General features: G+C 39.0%; 1 protein-coding gene across 36 annotated transcripts in view; it reads right to left on the reverse strand.

The window, feature by feature from the left end:
- THRB (thyroid hormone receptor beta) overlaps positions 1–24,784 on the reverse strand; it is a 380,110-nt gene that overhangs the window by 122,398 nt on the left and 232,928 nt on the right. For 9 of the 36 annotated variants that reach the window (XM_067033884.1, XM_067033864.1, XM_067033886.1 and 6 more), the window contains one exon: positions 24,169–24,252. The exons of the other annotated variants lie outside the window; for them this stretch is intronic. The gene's annotated coding sequence lies outside the window, so the exon portion shown is untranslated. The remainder of the gene's footprint in view (positions 1–24,168; positions 24,253–24,784) is intronic. 36 annotated transcript variants of the gene reach the window in all.

Here is a 24,784-nt window from a genome sequence, read left to right on the forward strand (position 1 = left end):
GAAAAAGAAATAAAAGGTATCCAAATCAGAAAGGAAAAAGTTAAATTGCCTCTGTTTGCAGATGACATAATCTTATATAGAGAGAACCCTAAAAGACTCCACCAAAAAAATGTTAGAACTAATCAATGAATTCAGTAAAGCTGCAGGATTCAAAATCAATATATAAAAATCAGTTGCACTTCTATACACTAACAGCAAACTATCTGAAAAAGAAATTATAATACTAATTCCATTTATGATAGTATCAAAAAATAAAATACTTAACAATAAATTTAATGAAGGAGGTAAAAGATCTCTACACAGAAAACCATAAAACACTGATGAAAGAAATGGAAGAAGACACAAATAAATGGAAAGATATCCTGTGCTCACAGATCAAAAGAATTAATGTTAAAATGTTCATTCTATCCAAAGCCACCTATATAGTCAATGCAATCCTTATCAAAATCTCTATAACATTTTTCACAGAAACAGAAGAAACAATCCTAAAATTTGTATGGAATCACAAAAGACCCTGAATAGCCAAAGCAATCTTTAAAGGAAGAACAAAACTGGAGGCATCACATTTCCTGATTTTAAACTATATTACAAAGTTATAGTAATCAAAAAAGTATGGTTCTGCATAAAAATAGACACATAGACCAATGGAACAGAATAGAGAGCCCAGAAATAAACCCACACATATATGGTGAACTAATTTTTGACATGGGGGCCAAGAATACACAGTGGGGAAAGGATAGTCTCTTCAATAAATGGTGCTGGAAAACAGAATATCTACATGCAAAAGAATGAAATTTGATGCTTATCTTACACCACTCACAAAAACTAACTCGTGATGAATTAAAGACTTAAATATAAGACTTGAAACTGTAAAACTCATAGAATAAAACATAGGGAAAATCTCCTTGACATTGGTCTTGGCAGTATTTTTTTTTGGATATGACACAAAAAGCATAGACAACAAAAGCAAAAATCAACACGTGGGACTACATCAAACTAAAAAATTTCTGCACAGCAAAGGAAACCATCAACAAAATTAAAAGCAATCTATTGAATGGGAGAAAATATTTGCAAACCATATATCTGATAAGGGGTTAAGATACAAAAAAATAAAAGGAACTCATACAACTCAATGGAAAAAACCCCAAGTAACCTAGTTAAAACAATGGGCAGAGGTGCTGAATAGATGTTTTTCCAAAGAAGACACACAAATGGACATCAGGTATATAAAAAGTTGCTCAATATCACTAATCGTCATGGGAATGCTCATCAAAACTACGATATCATCTCACACATGTTAGAATGGCTATTATCAAAAAGACAAGATAATAAGTGTCGGTGAGGATGTGGAGAAAAGCAAATCCTGATGCACTGTTGCTGAGAGTGTATGTTGGTACAGGCATTATGGAAAACATTATGGAAGTTCCTCAAAAATATGAAAATAGAAATACCATATGGTCCAGCAACTCCACTTCTGGGTATATATCCAAAGGTAACAAAATCAATATCTTGAAGAGATATCTGCATTCTAATGTTCATTGCAAAATTATTCACAATTGCCAAGATATGAAAACAACCTAAGTATGCATCAATGAATGAATGAATGAAGAAAATATGACATGCATACAATGGAATACTATTCAGGCATAAAAAAGCAAATCCTGTCATTTGTGACAACATGAATAATACCTGGAAGATAGTATGCTAATGATGTAAACCAGACACAGAAAGCCAAATATTGTATGATCTCACTCATATGTGGAATCTAAAAAGGTCAAACTCAGGGAATCAGAGAGTAGAATGGTGGTTGCCTGGGGATGGGGGTGGGGAATATGGGGAGATATTGGTCAATGTGTACAAACTTTCAGTTATAAGATGAACCATTTCTGGAGATCTAATGTACAGCAGGGTGACTATAGTTAAGAATACTGTATTGCATGCTTGAAATTTGCTAAAAGAGTAGATCTTAAGTGTTCTCATCACACACAAACACAAAAAATGGTAACTATGTTAGTTAATGGATGTGTTAATTACCTTGATTGTGGTAATCATTTCACAACATATACATATATTACATCGTCAAACTGTAGACTTAAAAAATCATATTGTAAATATAAGTATATATAATTTAAAAATAAGTATATATAATTTTATTTGTAAATCATACTAATAAAGCTTAAAAAATTCAAATGCATTATGTATTTAACATTAGATATGTTAGAAAAAGAACACAAAGAAATGTTGAAAGAATTAATAATGTCAGAAAGTTTACAGAACTAAAAAATATTGGGACTTCCCTGGTGGCGCAGTGGTTAAGAATCCTCCTGCCAACACAGGGGACATGGGTTCGAGCCCTGGTCCAGAAGATCCCACATACCATACCGCAGAGCAACTAAGCCGTGCGCCACAACTACTGAGCCTGCATTCTAGAGCCCGCAAACCACAACTACTGAGCCCATGCACCACAACTACTGAAGCCCGTGTGCCTAGAGTCCTGCAACTGCAACGAGGGAAGACACTACGATGAGAAGCCTGTGCACTGCAATGAAGAGTAGCCCCTGCTCACTGCAACTAGAGAAAGCCTGCAACTAGAGAATGCAGCAATGAAGACCCAATGCAGCCAAAAAAAAAAAAAAGAATAAATAAAATAATTTTAAAAAATATTTTAAAAAATGAAAATATTATAACAGGACTGATAAGTAAAGATATTCAAAAGTTGATTCTTTGAAAAAACAAAAACAAAACAATAGATAGATGAACTACCAGCTAACTTAATTAAAAAATAAGAAATAAAAAATTCAAAAAATTAGTAATAGAAAGGGAAATTAGTTACAGATGCTAAGAATTAGAACAATTATAATAGATGACTGAATCATTTTGTGCAAATAAATTAAAACCCTAATTAATTGATTTTCTCAAAAAATATAAAATAGCAAAATACATAAAAGATAATTCCATATAGACTAATAATAATGGAAAAAATAAACACTGTCAAGGAATTCCCATATTCTTTCCCTGAAAGTATGAAATTCAGATGATTTCATTTACGGGTTATTTCACAGACAAAAAACTGCTATTTAAACTTTTTGATAGCACAAATAGAGAGGAAACATTCATAGTGATTTTTGTGAAACCAGTGTAATTATGATATAAAAATATGAAAAAGTGACCTGCCCAGATCACTTGTATATATTGATGCAAAAGTCTTAAATAAAATATCAAAAAATTCTTGAGAAAAATTAAAAGAGCAATATTTCAGAAAAAATGGGATATTTTCAGGAAAGGAAAGATGGCTCGATATGAGCAACACTAAAATTACTAATCATGGTAGTAAGTCCACTGAGTAAAAAGTATTTAATCTTGAAGGATGCTAAAATGGCACATAATAATATTCACTGCTTGTTCTTGATGGCTTAAAAGCCCACATGGAAGGAACATTATATGAATATTATCTTGACATAACAGTAAATATATGGAAATTTTTGAAAAGAAGAGTAATGGGATGGAATTAACCTGATTAAATATTAAAACATAGTATGATGCCTTAATGATTAAAACAATGCAGTATTAGTGCATGAATACATAGCAGATCAATGGAGCAGCACTGAAGTTCGGAAAGAGACCTCAACATATATGGAAATTGACAATATGATAAAAACTGGCTTCTTTAATTCATGGAGATGGAACAACCAGTAAACCATCTAGAAAAAAGTCAAAGTTGAATCCATAACTTATACCTTATAAGACAACTTGGTTAATTAAGTGGATGAAAGATTTAAATATAACAAATGAAAGTCCTAGAAGAAACAATGAGAGGATCCAAAGCTTTAAAACAGAGAAGACTTTATAATTATGGCACAAAATATAGAAAGTACCCACAATCTCACTTCTTAAAAACCTGTAACACCCATATCTTGAACACCTGTAAAAGGAGATGTGTAAAATCTAAGAGTCCATCAATAGGGCCTAGGCTAATAAACCATCTGATAGTCACCCAGGGGAGTGCTATATGAATGTAAATAAAGAATGACATGAAGACCTTCAAGATGGTGGAGGACTAAGACATGGAGATCACCTTCCTCCCCACAAATACATCAGAAATACATCTACATGTGGAACAACTCCTACAGAACACCTGCTGAACACTGGCAGAAGACCTCAGACTTCCCAAAAGGCAAGAAACTCCCCATGTACCTGGCCGTGTGGCTGACAGGATCTTGGTGCTCCAGCCAGGTATCAGGCCTGTGCCTCTGAGGTGAGAGAGCCGAGTTCAGGACATTGGTCTACCAGAGACCTCTCAGCTCCACGTAGTATCAAACTGCGAAGGCTCTCCCAGAGATCTCCATCTCAACGCTAAGACCAAGCTCCACTCAACAACCAGCAAGCTACAGTGCTGGACACCCCACACCAAACAAAGAGCAAGACAGGAATACTACCCCACCCATTAGCAGAGAGGCTGCCTAAAATCATATTAAGTTCACAGACACCCCAAACCATACCACCGCTCGTGGTCCTGCCCACCAGAAAGACAAGATCCAGCCTCATCCACCAGAACACAGGCATCAGTCCCCTCCACCAGGAAGCCTACACAACGCACTGAACCAACCTTAGCCACTGGGGGCAGAAACCAAAAATAATGGGAACTATGAACCTGCAGCCTGCAGAAAGGAGACCCCAAACACAGTAAGTTAAGCAAAATGAGAAGACAGAGAAACACACAGCAGATGAAGGAGGAAGATAAAATCCACCAGACCAAACAAATGAAGAGGAAATAGGCAGTCGACCTGAAAAAGAATTCAGAATAATGATAGTAAAGATGATCCAAAATCTTGGAAATAGAATGGAGAAAATATTAGAAACGTTTAACAAGGACCTAGAAGAACTAAAGAACAAATAAACAATGATGAACAACACAATCAATGAAATTAAAAATTCTCTAGAAAGAATCAATAGCAGAATAACTGACTGGGAAGATAAAATAGTGGAAATAACTACTGCAGAGCAGAATAAAGAAAAAGGAATGAAAAGAATTGAGGACAGTCTTAGAGACCTCTGCGACAACATTAAACGCACCAACATTTGAATTATAGGGGTCCCAGAATAAGAAGAGAAAAAGAAAGGGGCTGAGAAAATATTTGAAGAGATTATAGTTGAAAACTTCCCTAATATGGGAAAGGAAATAGTCAATCAAGTCCAGTAAGTGCAGAGAGTCCCATACAGGATAAATCCAAGGAGAAACACGCCAAGACACATACTAATCAAACTATCAAAAATTAAATACAGAGAAAAGAATATTAAAAGCAGCAAGGGAAAAACAACAAATAACATACAAGGGAATCCTCATAAGGTTAACAGCTGATCTTTCAGCAGAAACTCTGCAAGCCAGAAGGGAGTGGCAGGCATATTTAAAGTGATGAAAGGGAAAAACCTACAACCAAGATTACTCTACCCAGAAAGGATCTCATTCAAATTCGATGGAGAAATTAAAACCATCGAATCAAACAGATGGAGAGATATACCATGTTCTTGGATTGGAAGAATCAACATTGTTAAAATGACTATAGTACCCAAAGCAAGTTATAGATTCAATGCAAACCCTATCAAACTACCAATGGCATTTTTCACAGAACTCGAACAAAAAAACCTCACAATTTGTATGGAAACAAAAAAAACCCTGAATAGCTAAAGCAGTTTTGAGAAAGAAAAACGGAGCTGGAGGAACCAGGCTCCCAGACTTCAGACTATACCACAAAGCTACAGTAAACAAGACAGTATGGTACAGGCACAAAAACAGAAATATAGATCAATGGAACAGGATAGAAAGCCCAGAGATAAACCCACGCACCTATGGTCAACTAATCTATGACAAAGGAGGCAAGTATGTACAATGGAGAAAGGACAGTCTCTTCAATAAGTGGTGCTGGGAAAACTGGACAGCTACATGTAAAAGAATGAAATTAGAACACTCCCTAACACCATACACAAAAATAAACTCAAAATGGATTAAAGATCTAAATGTAAGGCCAGACACTATAAAACTCTTCGAGGAAGACATAGGCAGAACACTCTATGACATAAATCATAGCAAGATCCTTTTGACCCAATTCCTAGAGAAATGGAAATAAAAACCCAAATAAACAAATGGGACTTAATGAAACTTAAAAGCTTTTGCACAGCAGAGGAAGCCATAAACAAGATGAAAAGACAACCCTCAGAATGGAAGAAAATATTTGCAAATGAAGCAACTGACAGAGGATTAATCTCCAAAATATACAAGCAGCTCATGCAGCTCAATATTAAAAAAACAAACAACCCAATCCAAAAATGGGCAGAAGATCTAAATAGCCATTTCTCCAAAGAAGATATACAGATTGCCAACAAACACATTGCCAACAAAGAATGCTTAACATCACTAATCATTAGAGAAATGCAAATCAAAACTACAATGCGGTACCACCTCACACCAGTCAGAATGGCCATCATCAAAAAATCTACAGACAATAAATGCTGGAGAGGGTGTGGAGAAATGGGAACCCTCTTGCACTGTTGGTGGGAATGTAAATTGATACAGTCGCTCTGGAGAAGAGTACGGAGGTTTCTTAAAAACTAAAAATAAAACTACCATATTACCCAGCAATCCCACTACTGGGCATATACCCTGAGAAAACCATAATTCAAAAAGAGTCATGTACCACAATGTTCATTAGTGTTAGTTTGTATGGAACTACAATGTTCATTAGTTAGTTTGTATGGAAGTGCAATGTTCATTGCAGCTCTATTTACAATAGCCAGGACGTGGAAGCAACCTAAGTGCCCATCAACGGATGAATGGCTAAAGAAGATGTGGCACATATATACAATGGAATATTACTCAGCCATAAAAAGAAACGAAATTGAGTTATTTGTAGTGAGGTGGGTGGACCTAGAGACTGTCATACAGAGTGAAGTAAGTCAGAAAGAGAAAAATAAATACCATATGCTAACACATATATATGGAATCTAAAAAAAAAAAAAAGGTTCTGAAGAACCTAGGGGCAGGACAGGAATAAAGACGCAGCTGTAGAGAATGGACTTGAGGACATGGAGAGGGGGAAGGGGAAGCTGGGACAAAGAGAGTGGCATGGACATATATACACTACCAAATGTAAAACAGATAGCTAGTGGGAAGCAGCCGCATAGCACAGGGAGATCAGGTTGGTGCTTTGTGACCACCTAGAGGGGTGGGATAGGGAGGGTGGGAGGGAGATGCAAGAGGGAGGGAATATGGGGATATATGTATATGTATAGCTGATTCACTTTGTTATAAAGCAGAAACTAGCAGAGCATTGTAAAGTAATTATACTCTAAAGATGTTTTTAAAAAAAGATGTAATGATGTTAAAAAAAAAGAATGACAAAATTCTGCATGAGTTGATATGGAATAATCTTTAAGAAATATTGTTAAGTGAGAAAGGCAAAGTGCATAACAGTGTGTATGGTACAAGCCATCTGTGAACATAAAGAGAAAGAAGAAAATATAAATGTGTATGCAAAGAACCTCTATGGATGGGCACACAAGAAACTAACAACACTGCCAGCCTATGAGAACAGAACATGATGATAAAGGCGTGGTGGCCAGACGGGAACTTCAGAGCATACTTTTTTTTTGCCTTTTATTTTATTTATATTTATTCATTCATTCATTCATTCATTCATTCATTCATTTATAAATAGGTGGTCACAAAGCACCAAGCTGATCTCCCTGTGCTATGTGGCTGCTTCCCACTAGCTATCTATTTTACATTTGTATGTCCATGCCACTCTCTCACTTTATCCCAGCTTACCCTTCCCCCTCCCCATGTCCTAAATACTGCTGACGTTTTAATACATTTTGAATTCTGAACCGTGCACAGACTTTAGTATCTGTTCAAAAGAATACAATGAATACAAGTGAATATCATATAAAGGTAGAAGAATTCGAGGGAAAATTCAGAGATAATGCATACTTTACAAAATTGTTGTGAAGACTGAAAATGAGAATGCTGTGGCAGAAAATAAATCATATAAAAAAGAAAATGAAAAGTAGACATGCTCTAAAATGTTCTTGATTTATTGAAAGGTAGGCACCAGTCTTCTCTCCTACTAAGTATGATGCTGGAGAAAGGGTTGTAAACTCAGCCGTCCATAGGATCGACACATGCATTCGTGCACTCATTCATTCATTCATTCATTCATTCAACAGCTATACATCAGTGCCAGCTATGCCCCAGGCACCGGGGACAGAGCTGTGAACAAACACAGGAAGAAATCCCTGCCCCAGTGAACTTTCAAACTGGAGAGATGGCACAGACAATTAAACAAGTGTCACATAGAACAACAAACAGTCAAGGGGGTGGGAATTCAGTCACGAATAGTGAAATCAGGCGGGTCATCATAGCAGTGAGGGGCCAGGCCTGGCTACTTCTTTAAGAAAGGGGTCAGCAGATACTTCCCTCCAAAAGGGGATGGTCATGTGCGGTCGTGGAAACAGCTTTGCCAGGTCTTTCAGTTTTTTTCTTTTTTTTTTAAATTTGGCCTCACTGCGTGGCATTCAGGATCTCAGATCCCCGACTAGGGTTCGAACTTGTGTCCCCTGCATTTGGAGGGCGGAGTCTTAACCACTGGACCATCAGGGAAGTACTCAGATCTTTCAGTTTTGCCAGATCTTCAGAGGACACCAGAAATCCAAAATTTGTACTTGAAATTTCCTGATTCTAAAATCTTGACTCAATTTTAAAATAAATCACCATGTTATCCAAATAAAACACATCTTGCTGGCCAAGGTTGGCCCCTGGGATAGCCGGTTCAAATCTCTAAAGAAATGAGATTGACTTATAATAAGACAAACACGTCAAACTTGTAAGCCCTGTCCTCTGATGAAGCTTTGCATGTTTTCCATTTCTGGCAACATTTCTGGAACTCCCCACAGAAAACCAGTTGGCTCTTTAGAGCTTTTTTGTTTTTGCTCGCCACATAAGAATACATGTAGCATTTTGGACTTAAACATTGTCTGGACCAAATGTTATTACTCAGCTTGATGTCTGACTTTATTCACCAGATTTGATTCTTCATAACACTGGGTTTTCAAAAAGTCAAATTTACCCTCAAAAGACTAAGGATGTGTTTAAGCATAGACTCCTGGTCTTGAGGGCAGTCCCAAGGAAGAGATGCAGATATTTAGAGTAAGGGCAGTGCCACTGAAATAAATTTTTTTTTTCTATTTCTTCTAAGATAAATGTTGGAGAGCATGAACTTAAATGTGTAGGAGTCAACCTAAGCATCCTAGTTGCCTAGGCATTTAGTAGAAGGCACAAAACTTTGGAGTCGGTTGATTGCTATAGGGTGCTGGGTTTTTTTAAGACCTTTTCTTTTTTTTAAAAAAAAAAATTTATTTATTTATTTTTGGCTGCGTTGGGTCTTCACTGCTGCGCGCGGGCTTTCTCTAGTTGTGCCGAGCGGGGGCTACTCTTCGTTGCGGTGTGCGGGCTTCTCATTGTGGTGGCTTCTCTTGTTGCAGAGCACAGGCTCTAGGTGTGCGGGCTTCAGTAGCTGTGACATGCTGGCTCAGTAGTTGTGGCACATGGGCTTAGTTGCTCCGCGGCATGTGGGATCTTCCTGGACCAGAACTCCAACCCGTGTCCCCTGCATTGGCAGGCGGATTCTTAACCACTGCACCACCAGGGAAGTCCCTAGGGTGGTGGTTTTTTTTTTTTTTTTAAATAAGGGCTCGATTCCTTGGACATGATTGAGTGCTATAAGGCAGTTCATTCTAGGGGTCCTCAACATGCAAATGCATATCTGCCCCAACAAAGGCTTTGTGCCAAACACAACCAGCACAACACCATTTTTATTTTCCTGTGACCAACGGCTTAGTTTCTGTGGTCGTTTAATGACATTAGTCATGAAGAATCACAGCGGGGAAGAATGCAGGGCTTTTCACAAGCCTGTGACAGCTTGGATTTTCCTCCCTAACAACATGGTGAATCAGAAGCCACAAGTGTGCATTTGAGAAATAGTTGTGGTAGTTAAGAAACACGCACTACACTTGTTATTATTACTACATTGCCATAAAAATAGAGTGTCCATGGGAAGAGTGCAAAAACAGCATGGAGATGTCCCAGGTATCGACTTCAACAATCCCATTGTCAAATGCTTATGTTTCCCTTGCTCTTAGTGAATAGAAAATTTGCACAATGTTCATCCCATCAATCTAGTACCTATGCTAGAGCACACATCTTAGTTCAAACGTGCCATGACTGTCCACCTGCCCATCCACCCTCTCTTCCCTCCCTCCCTCTATCCATTTCTGTCATGAAATATTTATTGAGCACCTAATATTGATCAATCACTGTGCTAGGCGCTAGGCAAATAAAAACAATACATAATATCTGCCCTTATGGTGCTTCCCAGCTTTGGGGAGAGAACAGACATTAATCAAGTCAATTATGCAATTCAATGTAAAATGAGAGCTATGCTGCTATTAATTATTATTATACTATTATTTTGTTATCTTAATATATTAGTTAATTATTATATTATTATTATTATAAATAGCAGTATGTTGATTATCAATATATTTATTATATTAATATTATATTACTTTGGTAATATTTTATTATATTAACATATTAGTTAATTATATCTTATTTATTATAATTATAATAAAATATATAATTTTTATTATTAATTATAACTAATTCAATATAAAACAACAGCTATGCTATATAATATAATATAATATAATAAAGACTAAAGTCTTAGGAGTGGTGAGTGAGATGAGATTCCTAAAAGTGCCCACTGAGATGAGATCAAAAAATGAGGCCAACAAGGCCCTACTGACTGTATAGCACAGGGAACTCTACCCAATATACTGTAGCGACCCATATGGGAAAGGAATCTGAAAAAGAATCTAAATCTATATCCATAGATATATATATGTATAATTGACTCACTTTACGGTATACTCGAAACATTATAAGTCAATTATACTTCAATAAAAAAATAATAAAATAAAATGAGTACACCTTGCAGTACAAAAAATAAAAATCAAGATACTTATCAGGCCCTCACCCTAAAACAACTCGTGACAGCCATCCTGTAAGGACAAATATTTCCTTTCTTGTGTCAGAGTAACGCTCATGGCTTATACCTTTGTAAGTCCCTGACTCTTTCTCTTCCTTGGAATACTTCAGTTTTATCCAAATTCGTGTCTTCTGAATTGCATTTCTTAAGACCCCCAAATAAACACTTTTTTTCTTATAGCCTCCTGCAATTTTTTTTTTTTTTTTGGTTGACAGAGGGTAGGGAGCATATGGGATGAGATGGGGCCGGGTGGCAGACAGAAGCCAGGCCAGGCAGGGTCTTTCAGGCCATAGATGGGATTTTACATTTATCCTAAGTTGGAATAGGTCAAAGCCTTTTAAGTAAAGGAAGTGGAAATGATTAGATTTACCTTTCAAGAATCACTGTGGGCATTTGTGTTGAATGAGTCAGAGGAGAACTGTATTTGCTTTTTTTAAAAAAATTTTTATTGAAGTATAGTTGATTTGCAATGTTGTGTTAGTTTTGGGTGTGCCGTATAGTGATTTAGCTATATATATGTTTTTTTCAGATTCTTTTCCCTTATAGGTTATTACAAAATATTGAGTAGAGTTCCCCATGCTATCCAGTAGGTCCTTGTCAGTTATCTATTTTATATATAGTAGTGGGAAACGTTTTTTCAAAAAGTCTTAGACTTAAAAAAATTATTTTTTGAAGTATAGTTGATTTATTATGTTGTGTTAATTTCTATTGTACAGCAAAGTGATTCAGTTATACATATATATACCTTCTTTTTCACCTTCTTTTCCATTATGGTTTATCACAGGATATTGACTATAGTTCCTGTGCTATACAGTAGGACCTTGTTGTTTAGTCATAACTTGTCATGGGACTTTGGGGACATCCATCTTGGGTTTCCAGTTTCTCCAACTTATCGAATGATGAGACCAGATTAGATGATACTAAGGCCTCTTTCCAGCCCTAAACTTCCATGAATGGCCTCAACATTCAGAGAGGGACCATCTTAGATTATCAAGATTTTCCTATTGATATCTTTAGTTTTAATGGCAGAATGAAATGGATCTTTATAAGATTTGTAGAAAAACACATGCTTCACAGGAAAAAAGAAATATAGATAATTTATATGGCTATCTGCAATGTACCATCATATCAAGTGTCTCTATATCTGAATCAGGGCTTGGTAAACTTTATTGGAACAGGGCCAGAGAGTAAATATTTCAGGCTTGTGGGGCCAAATAATCTGTTTTGCAACAAAGTGGCCATGCAGTGTGAAAGCATCCATGGACAATGCATGAGTGAATGAGCACAGCCCAGTGAAACTTTTACAGAAATAGGCAGTGCTGGATTTGGCCCTCAGGCCGGGGTCTGCTGACTCCTGATCTAAATAGCAGCATATTCCAGTTTCTCTTCTTGGGGAATGTTCAGTCCTCTTAAAGGGTCCGAAGAACGAAGCACTTTCCATGATCTGCACGTGACGAATCATGGAATGAATTAAACACAGTGACAGAGCGAGTGGATGTGGCCTGGGAACACACATGGGGCCATGTCCCCCAGTCACACGCTTAGGAGCCCAGCACTCAAAGCCCTGCATTCAACTTCAGCTCCAAGCAGAAGTCAGCATCTCAGACCAGAGCAACACCTCCAAACCAGTGAGAGTGCTGACAAGGAACAGACTGTGTGAAGGATCATGGTCTCTAGTCTTCTGAGATCCGATTGGTGCAATGAATCAAAACCCTCTGTTTGTATTGCTTTATTTACCAAAGGATTGGAGAGCTGTTCCTTTGAACGGATCAGAGAAGGAGGAAAGGAAGGGGAAGGCAGGAGGCTAGGAAGCAGGACTCAGTCTAGAGATCAAATGTGGAAAGGGGGGCGGTGCTTATAAAGGGCACCCAACGAGGCGAGCGACGCCTCAGGATCAACTGGGGCCCCCCGGCCGAGGCTTGGAGACTTGGAGACGGGAAGAGGCTGAAGGGTCTGCTCTCGGTTAGCTCCCCAGGGAGGGCCCGGTTTCAAAACCAAAATAAACTTGGGAGAGCCAGCGGGACAGAAGGACAGAAACAAACAAGGAGAGCTTCACTTACGTTTTCTCTCAACCAACACTCCCGGCCCTGAACTCCGCTGCCTGAAACTCCATGGCATCGTCCAGCCCTTCCTGGACTGGTGCTTTGCAGTTAGTTCGGTGTGGTTAATAATCTCACACATGCCAGCCCTGTTCCCCAGGGAGCCTGAAGGTGTGCAGGGCCACCTCTTTTGGTTTTGTGTTGAGTTGAGTACAGATGCATCATGACTGTCAATACCAATAGCCCCGACCCCATGCGAGACAGTAACTCCCAGGCGGTACCTAGGCAGCAGGTCTGAGCCAGGAAGTGACAGGCTTAGAGAGACTGAAGAACCGGGATGCGGTTACCAGTAAGTAGCAAATCAGCATTCCAACCAGCTCACTCACACTCCGGGGTCCCAGCTCTCTGCCTCCCAGAAGTTCATGCCTTTTCTAGAGGTCGGTTTTGGAAAGAACCCCACAGGTCACTTGATTCAGCCCCTTATTTTTAGATGTGGAAGGGGAGAATTAAGTGGCTGGACCAAGGTCACAGAGCCACTGGCTGAAAAGCTAACTTGGCCTCCTAAGGCTGTCTTCTTGCTCCAGCTACTGAGTCCCATGCTGCTCAGGGAGTGTCCAGTAACTTCTTCATAAACATCCACCAAAAACATATCTTGTCTTGGAAGACAAGACTGCATGGTCTTGGGACTCTGCTACTCAAAGACAAATTGGTCGACATGGATGACTGAGGAGTCCCTTTATTTTTTTTTAATATTTTATTTTCATTGGAGTATAGTTGCTTTACAATGTTGAGTTAGTTTCTGCTGTACAAAAAAGTGAATCAGCTATATGTATACCTATATCCCCTCCCTCTTGGACCTCCCCGCCCCCCTCCATCCCACCCCTCTAGGTCATTGCAGAGCACCGAGCTGAGCTCCCTGTGTCACTTTAAATCACCGGGAACAAGAGGTAAGTAAGTGCCAGCATGTTTTAAAACAGGGACAAGCTGCACATGTCAACAACAGCATGAAAAGGAGTGTGGTTCCCCAAACTCAGAGCAAAGAAGTTAATGCAAAAGTGAAATAAAGGACACTGTTAGAGCTCAGCTATGAAGCTGACAGAAGCAGAAATGAATTTTTTCTCAACAGCTTATTCCACTTTGACAAAAGAGGAATGTATCACCTTAAGATGCCTGGGGGCCTTTGTTTTGATCATTCAGAGAGGACCTAGCTTTGAAAAATGGACTTAGCAGCAGCTTTTAGTCCAAGTTTTTCACAACAAAGCACCACAGAGCAGGACTTGGCTTTCCTTCTTCTTTTCCTTTTTTTTAAAAGGAAATAAAAGCTTAACTACTGGAAGTTATTTTCCATATCAGAGACTATACGTTTTTAAAAATATATATATATATTAGGAAGTCCTCAGCATTTGAAGGAAGCTCTTCTATTTGTTTAAAGATAGGTGCAAAAGAATTCAGTTATATGTTTAAATGATTTATTTTCAATAAGAAGTCCTTGATTTTCATCTCTATAGACAAGTAATGAAACGTGTGTGTGTGCAAGTTTGTGATATCATTCATATACCACACAGTTTACCCACATAAAGTGTACAATTCAATGGATCACAGCATATTCACAGATATATGTACCACAGTCACTTTTAGAACATTTTCATCACATCAAAAAGAGACCCTGACATCCCATAGCTATCACCCTCCCCCACCCCGACCCCCCATTCCCCCTGCGCTAACCAATCACTAAGCTAGTTCTTGTGTAGAGATTTGCCTATTCTGGACATTCCTCATAAACAGAATCATACAATATGTGGTCTTTCATGACTGGCAAGCTTTGGTTTAAATAATAATTTTGTCCAAATAGGAACCTGGTGAGCAGGGGAGGAGCTGAAGAAACAGTTTTTTCTGGGTGCTCTCTGGGTGCATGCACCTGCTCTGACTAGTTTGCCATCTGACTATTGAGTCAGATGCACCACCTGGGACTCAAAAACTGCAATGGTGGCAAAATTGCAGACATTGCTCTTCCACCAAGAAGCAAACGGGTCAGGCCTTCAGGCTGGACGTTGGACCTTAAGAATAAGAGGTAAATTGGTCTTCAGGAAATGTACAATTTCCAAACTGGAAAGCAGTGTTTACTTACAAAGTTCATATTTATAAGAGATTAGTCATTTTCTTCATTTATGCGTCCTCTGGATTTCTCTTTCATCTTGTCAACTCCAGCTGGACATGGCTGGAGAAAATGACACAGTCAAATTGACTGTCTCACTGTAGACACGGGACTGTGACCCTCAGGTGGGCACTTAATGTTCCCAGACACTTTCACTATATTCCCTAGATCACTAACCGTTCCATTCTGGATAGCCACTGCAAACCTTTCCCGTCTCCTCAAATCTGCAACAACTTCTCCTTCATCCTCACTCTCAGCTAATGTCCTTCCTATTTCCCAAAGAAAACAGAAGTAGCCAGAAGAGGATTTCCCACACTCCCAGGACCACATTAGCATCTGTACTATATGGGCTGCCATGTCAGAGTTTCTGAATCAGGAGATCTGGGGCAGGGCCTGAGAATTTGCACTTGTCATAATTCCCAAGTGATGCTGATGCTAGTGATATGCACCTACACTTTGAGAACCACTGCAGTAGGTGATGTGGCTATAGTCTTAGCTAAGGTCAACCTCCCTACTTGTGAACTCCATCCCTAGCCCTCCCATCAGGGACACTGCTCCACCACGTCTCCCCTTTCCTTCCAGCCTCATCACGTGCCCTTATTTATTGAATCAAGCTGTTGACCAACCAACATGTCACTTCTTGGATCTTATGTGGAATCTAGAAAAATGGTACAGATGAACCTATTTTCAGGGCAGGAATAGAGATGCAGACGTAGAGAACAGAGGTGTGGACATGGGGTGAGGGGGAAGGGGGAGTGGGGTGAACTGGGAGGTTAGGATTGACATAAATACACTACCTTGTGTAAAATAGATAGCTAGGGGAAACCTGCTATATAGTGCAGGGAGCTCAGCTCGGTGCTCTGTGACCACCTAGAGGGGTGGGATGGGGGGGTGGGTGGAAGGGAGGTGCAAGAGGGAGGGGATGTGTGTATACATGTAGCTGATTCACTTCGTTGTACAGCAGGAACTAACACAACATTGTAAATGAACTATACTCCAATTAAAAGAAAAAAGTGGGGAGGGTGGGAGGGAGGGAGACGCAAGAGGGAAGAGATATGGGAACATATGTATATGTATAACTGATTCACTTTGTTATAAAGCAGAAACCAACACACCATTGTAAAGCAGTTATACTCCAATAAAGATGTTTAAAAAAAAAGTGAAAAACTGTCTCTCTCTCTGGACCCCACTTTCCTCTTTAGCTTCCACTCCGTTTCTCTGCTCCCTTTTACAGCAGGAGGGCTGTAGACTATACACTGATCACTCCCTGATTCCAATTTCTTGCCCTCTTCCTCTCCAATCAGGCTTGACTCCTGCCACTCACACACCCTGTCCTAGTCAAGGCAACGCTACCCGCAGTCCCTGTATCGCTGAATCCTACGGTAAGCTCTTGGGCCTCATTCGGTTTGATTAACAGCAGCATTCGACACAGCTGGTTGCTACCTTGCCTCGAAGCTCTTTCCTCTATTTTCCTCCAGGGTAAGACACTTCCCTGATTTTCCGCACAAATCACTGGCCACTTTTTTTCCCAGTCTTTTCTGGCGCTTTTTCATCTAGCCATTGAGATGCTCCAAGCCTCACTCCTTGGACATCCTTGGTTCTTCATCTGTACTCACTCCCCTGTTGATCTCATTCTGTCTCCCGGCTTTAGATACCATCCCCAAACATATACCTCTCCTTGTATATCCAATTGTCTATATTAACAGACACACTAAACTCGACATGTCTAAAACTAGATCACAGAACTTCCACATTTCCCCCTCCCCTGCCCCCAAACTCAAATGAACTCATTCCACCGTCTTCCTCATCACTATAAATCATGTTTCTAAATGATTCAGAATCAAAACATTCTTCCCACCTTGATCATGACTGTCATCTTCTCTCACCCGGATTATTATAATAGCCCCGTCTCCCTGCCTTCACCCCTGTCTCCAACATTTTATTCTCAACGTGCAGTCAGAGGTGATCCTTTCAGAACACGCATTGGTGGACTCCACTGGCTGAATTATATGTCAGTTCATTTCACCCCTCTGCATAAACCCTGCAATGGTTTCTTAACACACTCTGGATAAAAACAAAAGTCTCCCACGACCTCTGCTTCACCCCCTGCCGTTCTTCCTCACTCACTTCACTCCACTCTAGCTGACCTCCTTGCTGGTCCTCGGACACCCCAGGACACTCCTGCCTTGGACCACGTGCTCTCTGGAAATATGATTTCTTTCTTTAGATTATTTATTGCCTATTTCTCCCCACTATACTGTAAACACCATGAGGACAGGATGTTCCCCCCCTCTATCTTTTTCCTTGCTCTGTCTCCTGTGCCCCCAAACAGTGCTAGGCACAGAGCAGCTACTTGGCATAGTTATTTGCAGAATTTATTTCTGGCGAACCTCCTTTCAGTCAGTTTAGGTGGTGGGTTAAAACTGAACTTGTCTTCTACAGTATCTGGGCCCAGAACAGAAAGACAGCAGACATCAGTATGATATAGACGGGTAAAGCATTCCAATTTCAGCTTCAGACATAACAGGAGATGATATTACTCTTCAGCTTTTTTTTTTTTTTTTTTTTTTTTTTTTGCGGTGCGCGGGCCTCTCACTGTTGTGGCCTCTCCCATTGCGGAGCACAGGCTCCGGACGCGCAGGCTCAGCGGCCACGGCTCACGGGCTTAGTTGCTCCGCGGCATGTGGGATCTTCCCGGACCAGGGCACGAACCCGTGTCTCCTGCATCGGCAGGCGGATTCTCAACCACTGCGCCACCAGGGAAGCCCTCTCTTCAGCTTTTTTATGACTTGCAACCACTTAGGTATAATATTAAGAAACTTTGCCACTTTCGGCATTCTGCCAATCCCGACTTGCCTGCTGGAATGTTTCCAATTTTCTTTTCTCTCAAGACCACGCAGCTAATAAGAAGTTGAAAAGAAATTTGTCAGGCCCCAAAGCAGATGCTTTAAAACCTATATTATGATGTCATCAACATGCATAATATAACTACTATATTTAATTTCCCAGCATTTAAGTTTTGGCATTTTACCCCCAATTATTTTTGAAGATGATACTGGAAATGATGTCATGACACACTAGATAGGAGATTTCATGAAGGCGGGTTACAGTTATCTCTTTTGTTGATATTTCCTTCATTCCAGCACCAGGGCAGAGTGGGTACTCAACACATGTTCACAGAATAGATTTTTATTGAGTTAAACACTGGCATGGATAATTATATTAATAAATAGTTAATTACATTCAAAACATAGTTATCATTCATAAGGAAGGATTACCTCTAGGGGCTTTAAAGAAGTAACTTTGTTATAAAATAAGAATTTTCAGGTGTTGACTTACGGTTAACATGGCATATAATAAACATATACCAGTGATGTCGTAGTCTTAGGATTTAAGAGCCACCATTCCTGGGAAGGATGAAGAAATGATGTTTTGACCCCCTTGGCACTTGTTGAGCATAATTTCTGAAAGCACTTCACAACTGAAAGGGCCCTCAGCCTCTACATTTGGGGAAACTAAGGTCTGGAGAAGACAAACGAAATCTCTACATGACACATAGTAGTCATCATTGGAGTTGAGTCAATAACTCAGGCCCCTCTGGTGCTGAACGAAATAACTTCTATTCCACCATGTCATTTTTTTTTTTTTTTTAATTTTCCCCAAAAAAGTTGCAGACAAAGCTCGGACATAGAGAACCAGTTTTATTCCAAGGCTTGGGAAAGCTTTCTTTATATGTCTCAAGTTATTGCCTTGTTTTCCCAGCTGACAATGCTTAAGCTAAATGAGATAATATATGAAAATCCCTTGGCACTGTGGTCTGTACTAAGAATATACTCATTGAATAGTAACTATTATTATTATTACACCAGGGTTGTTTCACATGTTAAGTCATTCCTGTTTCAGATAGAGTAGAAATGTATTCATCTGCCACTTGTAAATCAGTGAGTCTTAGGTACTTGACACTTGGAGTCCAGCCCACTCTCACACCAGGTCCCCAAAAAACAAGCCTGTGGTTGCAAAAAATGAAACTACTTTGTGCCTTTAGTAGCAATATCCTAAAAGTCCACAAGAGGGCAGTATCCCTCACTGCAGAAGGGCACCAGAGCTGCAGGTGGGTAGAAGAGAATTATGGGTGCTGAAGTAAGCTAATAAAAACCATCAGTCAGAGCCATTATTTTATTATTACTATTTTTAGAGCCATTATTAAGATACTTTTAAGTGATGAGAAGTACTAAGAAGAAAATAAAGCAGAGTAATGGAATAGAGAATGACTCCAGGGGAAAGTTAATAGGAACATTATCTGAACAGAGATCTAACCCTTGAATGGGAAAGAGTCAGCCATGAGTAGACTGGGGGAAGAGTGTCATGTCTCAAGGAATCAGGGGTCAAGCTGGATATGATCTTGGTCAGCTTGAGGGACAGAAGAAAAGTCACTGTCATTGGACCATAATGAAGGAAGCGGCGGTTGGGGGGGAGAGGGAGGTGTGGTGGAGGCAGCAGATCCCACAAGAGACACAGTTGGGAATAGATCCCAGGTCCTTCTGACCCCAGAGTTTGTGCACTGAATCACTACACTACTCTGAACTCTGCAGACAAAGCCAAAGGGCACTGATCAAGGCAGAGAAAGTTATACTTTCTGAAAACAATGAAAAAACAACTTAGGAAATGCTTCAGTGACTTTCATTAAATAATTCACCAGAATTCACATGATTTTCAACCTTAAATTTATGAGGAACAAGCACTAAGAGATACAGAACTAAATTTATTCAAAATTTTATGTCCTGAGAATTAATCTTGTGCAGGATTTCTCTTTATCTCCCTTATAGAACTGTCTAACAATCATGGTTTATAATAACTATTAATAACATATTTTAAAGGAAATACATCCAGATTTATATAGATCCCAGCATTAATGTTAATAAAATTATAAGTAGCAAAAATGTCCAACAATAGGGGATTATTTAAATACATTAGCATGCTTCCAAATGATTAAAACCTTTTTTTTCCCCAAAATACTTAATGCTATGTTAAATGCTCATAGCATACTGTTACAGGAAAAACAAACAACAAAATAACAAAACTGCATATGTCGTGTAAATCCAGTTTTTACAAACTATCCACAGATAAGCAAAATACTAAATGAAAACACACCAAATGATATGAGAATAAATGTGTCCTTTACAATATTTTATATTAATTTTTTTTTCAATGATTACATTCTCTTATAATCATAAAATCAATAATGAAACTAAATATTTGGTATGGAAGTTTTAATCTTCATTTAAACTTTTCCAAATCTGTGCCATTGTTTGTAGAGAAACTTATGTGATTTTTGAGGTGATATAGAGAAAAGATCATTGTGTGAAGTTGGATCATGGGGTCTCCCTCCTTTAACACTTAAGGAATAAAAAAACATTTATTAAAATAAAACAAACCAAAATAAAATATTTCCAGCAGCCACAAAACAAACAGAGGAGTATAACTCCATAACCTCATCTTCAAAGGTGTTGGGAAGAGGACTAGAGCACTGTAACTCCATGCCTCCACCTGAGACAATGCAGAGGAAAGAAGGTGAACACACTGAATCCAGAGACCATCTCAGGATATCTTTAGACTTGGAAAGTAGTGATCTGAGGGAGGGGCAGAGGTAGCCCTGGGAAAAGTCAAGCAAAACACCTTGGGAAAGAGTAGCTCTTATGTATGCTCATGGGATGCTGGCAAAGGCAGGGCTCTGATCCAAGTCAGGGAAAGAGCTGAAGCCCGCAGTCATGGGTCCACTCCAGATGGTGGAGGAGATCATGGTTTGTGAGATCAAATGGGATTGAGAAAAGGGAGCTGAGACCGGGTCCCCAGCAAAGGTGACTTGCTGTACTGGGGCTTCCACATTTGCATGTTCTTGCAAAGAAAACACTTTGGAAGCCAATACTCAGCCCACAACTGTACTCAAAGAGGAAGACAAAGGTAGATGATGTGGGAAAAAGGTCAAGAAAAATTCTCTATGCTCTACTAGAGTAAAAAGAAGGTCTGGACAGAGCTTCCTTATCAAGCATGAAGAAAACTAAAAGAGCATGAACCTATGGAGGGGGTGGGGGGGGGAAGGGAGAGAGAGAGCAACAGAGACGGTCTGTCCCTCGGAAGGACATGGGATTATGACAATATGGACATGTTGCTTCATAATCAGCGACTGTCTTAGTCATTTCTCCACAAGTAGGAGATGCTGCCTTCTTGCTAATAAATGTTGTTGATTTGAATGAAAGTAACAGAAACATGTAATGCAAGTGAGAGAGGAATTGAAGTCTTAATGATTTACTAATATTATCCCCAGGAAAGAGTCAAAATTGCAGGCGTATATCCAGAGAAAACCATAATTAGAAAAGATACTTGCACCCCAATGTTCACTGCAGCACTATTCACAATAGCCAAGACATAGAAGCAACCTAAATGTCCATCAACAAATGAATAGATAAAGAAGATGTGGTACATATATGCAATGGAATATTACTCAGCCATAAAAAAGAATGAAATAATGCCACTTGCAGCCACATGGATGGACTGAGATTATCATAGTATGTGAAGTAAGTCAGACACAGAAAGACAAATATCATATGATATCACGCATATATGGTACCTAATTTTCAAAAATGATACAAATGAACTTATTTACAAAACAGAAACAGACTTACAGATATCGAAAAGAAAGTTGTGGTCACCAAAGGGGAAATGTAGTGGGGGAGGGATAAATCAGGAGTTTGGGATTAACATCCACACATTACTATATATAAGATAGATAACCAATAAGGACCTATTGTATAACACAGGGACCTCTACTCAATGTTCTGTGATAACCTATACGAGAAAAGAATCTGAAAAAGAGTGAATATATGCATATGTGTAACTGAATCTCTTTGCTGTACACCTGAAACTAACAGAACATTGTAAATCTGCTATAATCCAATACAATTAAAAAAGAAAAGAGTCGGGCTTCCCTGGTGGCGCAGTGGTTGAGAATCCGCCTGCCGATGCAGGGGACATGGGTTCGTGCCCCGGTCCGGGAAGATCCCACATGCCGCGCAGCGGCTGGGCCCGTGAGCCATGGCCACCAAGCCTGCGCGTCCGGAGTCTGTGCTCCGCGACGGGAGAGGCCACAACAGTGAGAGGCCCACGTACCACAAAAAAAAAAAAAAAAAAAAAAAAAAAAAAAAAAGAGTCAACATTGCCCCTTAGTCAACCAGGCAGACACAGCTTATTAAAATGAATATATATATACATCTACATATATATATATATACAGAAAAATATAAGAAATAAGGTAAAATGTATGTATGTAAATTATGTAAATGAAATTCCAAATAACACAATATATTACATAATATTACAATATATATATTTAAATTATTTCTGATTAAGGGTAACAGCATCAGCTTCTGTGTTCCAGCTCTAGTTTATTCACCTTGACAAGTAATTTGAGCACAGATGCCAAATGAGTAAGAAATTAAGTGTAAAAATTTTAATTTTTGATATATACATTTATGATTTATACAATAATTTTGATCCTTCTTTGGTTGGCTTTTTCTGAATTATTTTCTTCCAAAACTACACGTTTTTCTTTTTTGCAACATCTAATGTATTTGAGCATTGCAGAATTAATGTTATTTAACTTCTTACAAATGGGTGGTATTTACTCACATTAGGAAATGAAAAGGAAATAGACTAGAGTATTATATCTTGCAAACATAGAAGGTAACAAGACAGTTCTATTGAAAATGGCAAAACATTTAAAACTGCAACTCTAAGGCAGTATTGCATCTTCCTTTTCCACAATTTGTCTTGCTTCACATAGGCATGCATGATGTGCTAGACACTTTAACTAGGTTTATTACTGCATAGGGAGAAATCTTCTTAAATTTTAATGACCTACAGGTATAGTTTGTTCTGTAAAACTACAATGAATTACTCACTCCCTGACTCACTTTAAAAATGAAATACAAGTGTCAGGTCAAAGATGAGCTAGAAATACCATCTAATTATCAAAATAACAAGAAAGTAAAGGGATCCATGTTGCCATTTAATCAACTGAGCCTGCAGTCTTGGGTGCTAATATTATGAGCATCTATCTATAATGCCATTACTCAGGCTGCCTAGAAATTAGATACTTCCCAGCTCTTCCAGCCGGGGCTTAATAGAAGCATTGCTAGCATCCGTGCAATTCTTGAAAGGGTCTGAAAAGGAACTGGAGTAGCAGCTAATGATGGGTCAGTTCACAGGGACATGGAGGTTTAAGTCAGATGGCGTCCTGGAAATTGCACAGGGCTGGGAACTGGCAGACATGAATTCTAGCCTCGCCTGTGTCCCAATCAGCCAGGAGCTCTTAGACAAGTCTCTGCACTCTTTGGAGCTCTTTGTAAAATGGAGAGTCATGATTAGTTTATTTCTAAGGTTCTTTTCTTCTTTAACATCCTTTGATTATTTAAAGCACAATTTTCATCTAACTTGCAAGGAAATGTTTAGAATTCTACCATTTGAGACCCCCTGATAAAGTTTATTTTTTTGATTCAAGAGGGACAGCAAGCTTCGTTTTTTCAAAATATCTTCTCCCCTGGATGCTCTTGTCTAAGAACTTTTTCTTTTAGAGACACACGTTCGAAACATAGCCCTCTCTAGGCATGCATGGATAATAACTTGTCACTGTTTCTTCTGAGTAAAAATTTTTATTGGATATTTTAGTTAATTAGTATAATTGAATGGAGTAGGACCTGAGCCAAAAAAAAGTTCTATATCCCAGGAAGATATTTGGTGCTGGAGCCCAAGTACAATCCTCTCTTTTACAAGATCAAACCATCACTGGTTTTTTTTCAACCAGGGCATTTACACCAACCTGTAATGCATGCAGCTTATGAAACAACCAGAGAAGTCAGAACTTGTTCTTTTTCCCCTATTCCACTTCCCAAGATTTGCAGCTCTAGAAAAGGAGGGAAAAGACAGTAATGAGAACAAAATTTGGACCTTTCTAGAATCTCCACTCCTGAGTTTGGCTAAATTTGGAATGCAGTCAGCTGTGGGAACCGGCACTGTGGTGTGAGGTTATTAAAGGGGTTTTACCAGGGCAAACAGAAAGCATCTCTGATATTCTTTAAGCAACAGCCCTCTGACTTTGACCCGGGAGGAACAGAATACTTTTATTTTTTACCAGATAGAAGCAGAGGTTCTCATCAGAAGACAATCTGAAAAAGGATATATATATATACATATATATATATATATATCTTTTCTTGTTATTGTTGTTGCTGTTGTTGTTCTAGAACTGAACAGCAGTGAGAGCCTCACCTGGAGCTTGTTAGAAATACAGACTCTCAGGCGGCCCCAAGACCAGCTGAATCAGAATCTGCAGTTTTCACAAGATCCAGTGATTTGCATGCACCTTGAAGTTTGATAAGCATTGGCCTGGAAGAGTGAAAGAGATTTTATAGAGAAAACAGGCGAGAGGAAGGTCT

This window comes from Kogia breviceps, chromosome 5 (genome assembly GCF_026419965.1).
Source record: "Kogia breviceps isolate mKogBre1 chromosome 5, mKogBre1 haplotype 1, whole genome shotgun sequence".
Taxonomy (NCBI): domain Eukaryota; kingdom Metazoa; phylum Chordata; class Mammalia; order Artiodactyla; family Physeteridae; genus Kogia; species Kogia breviceps.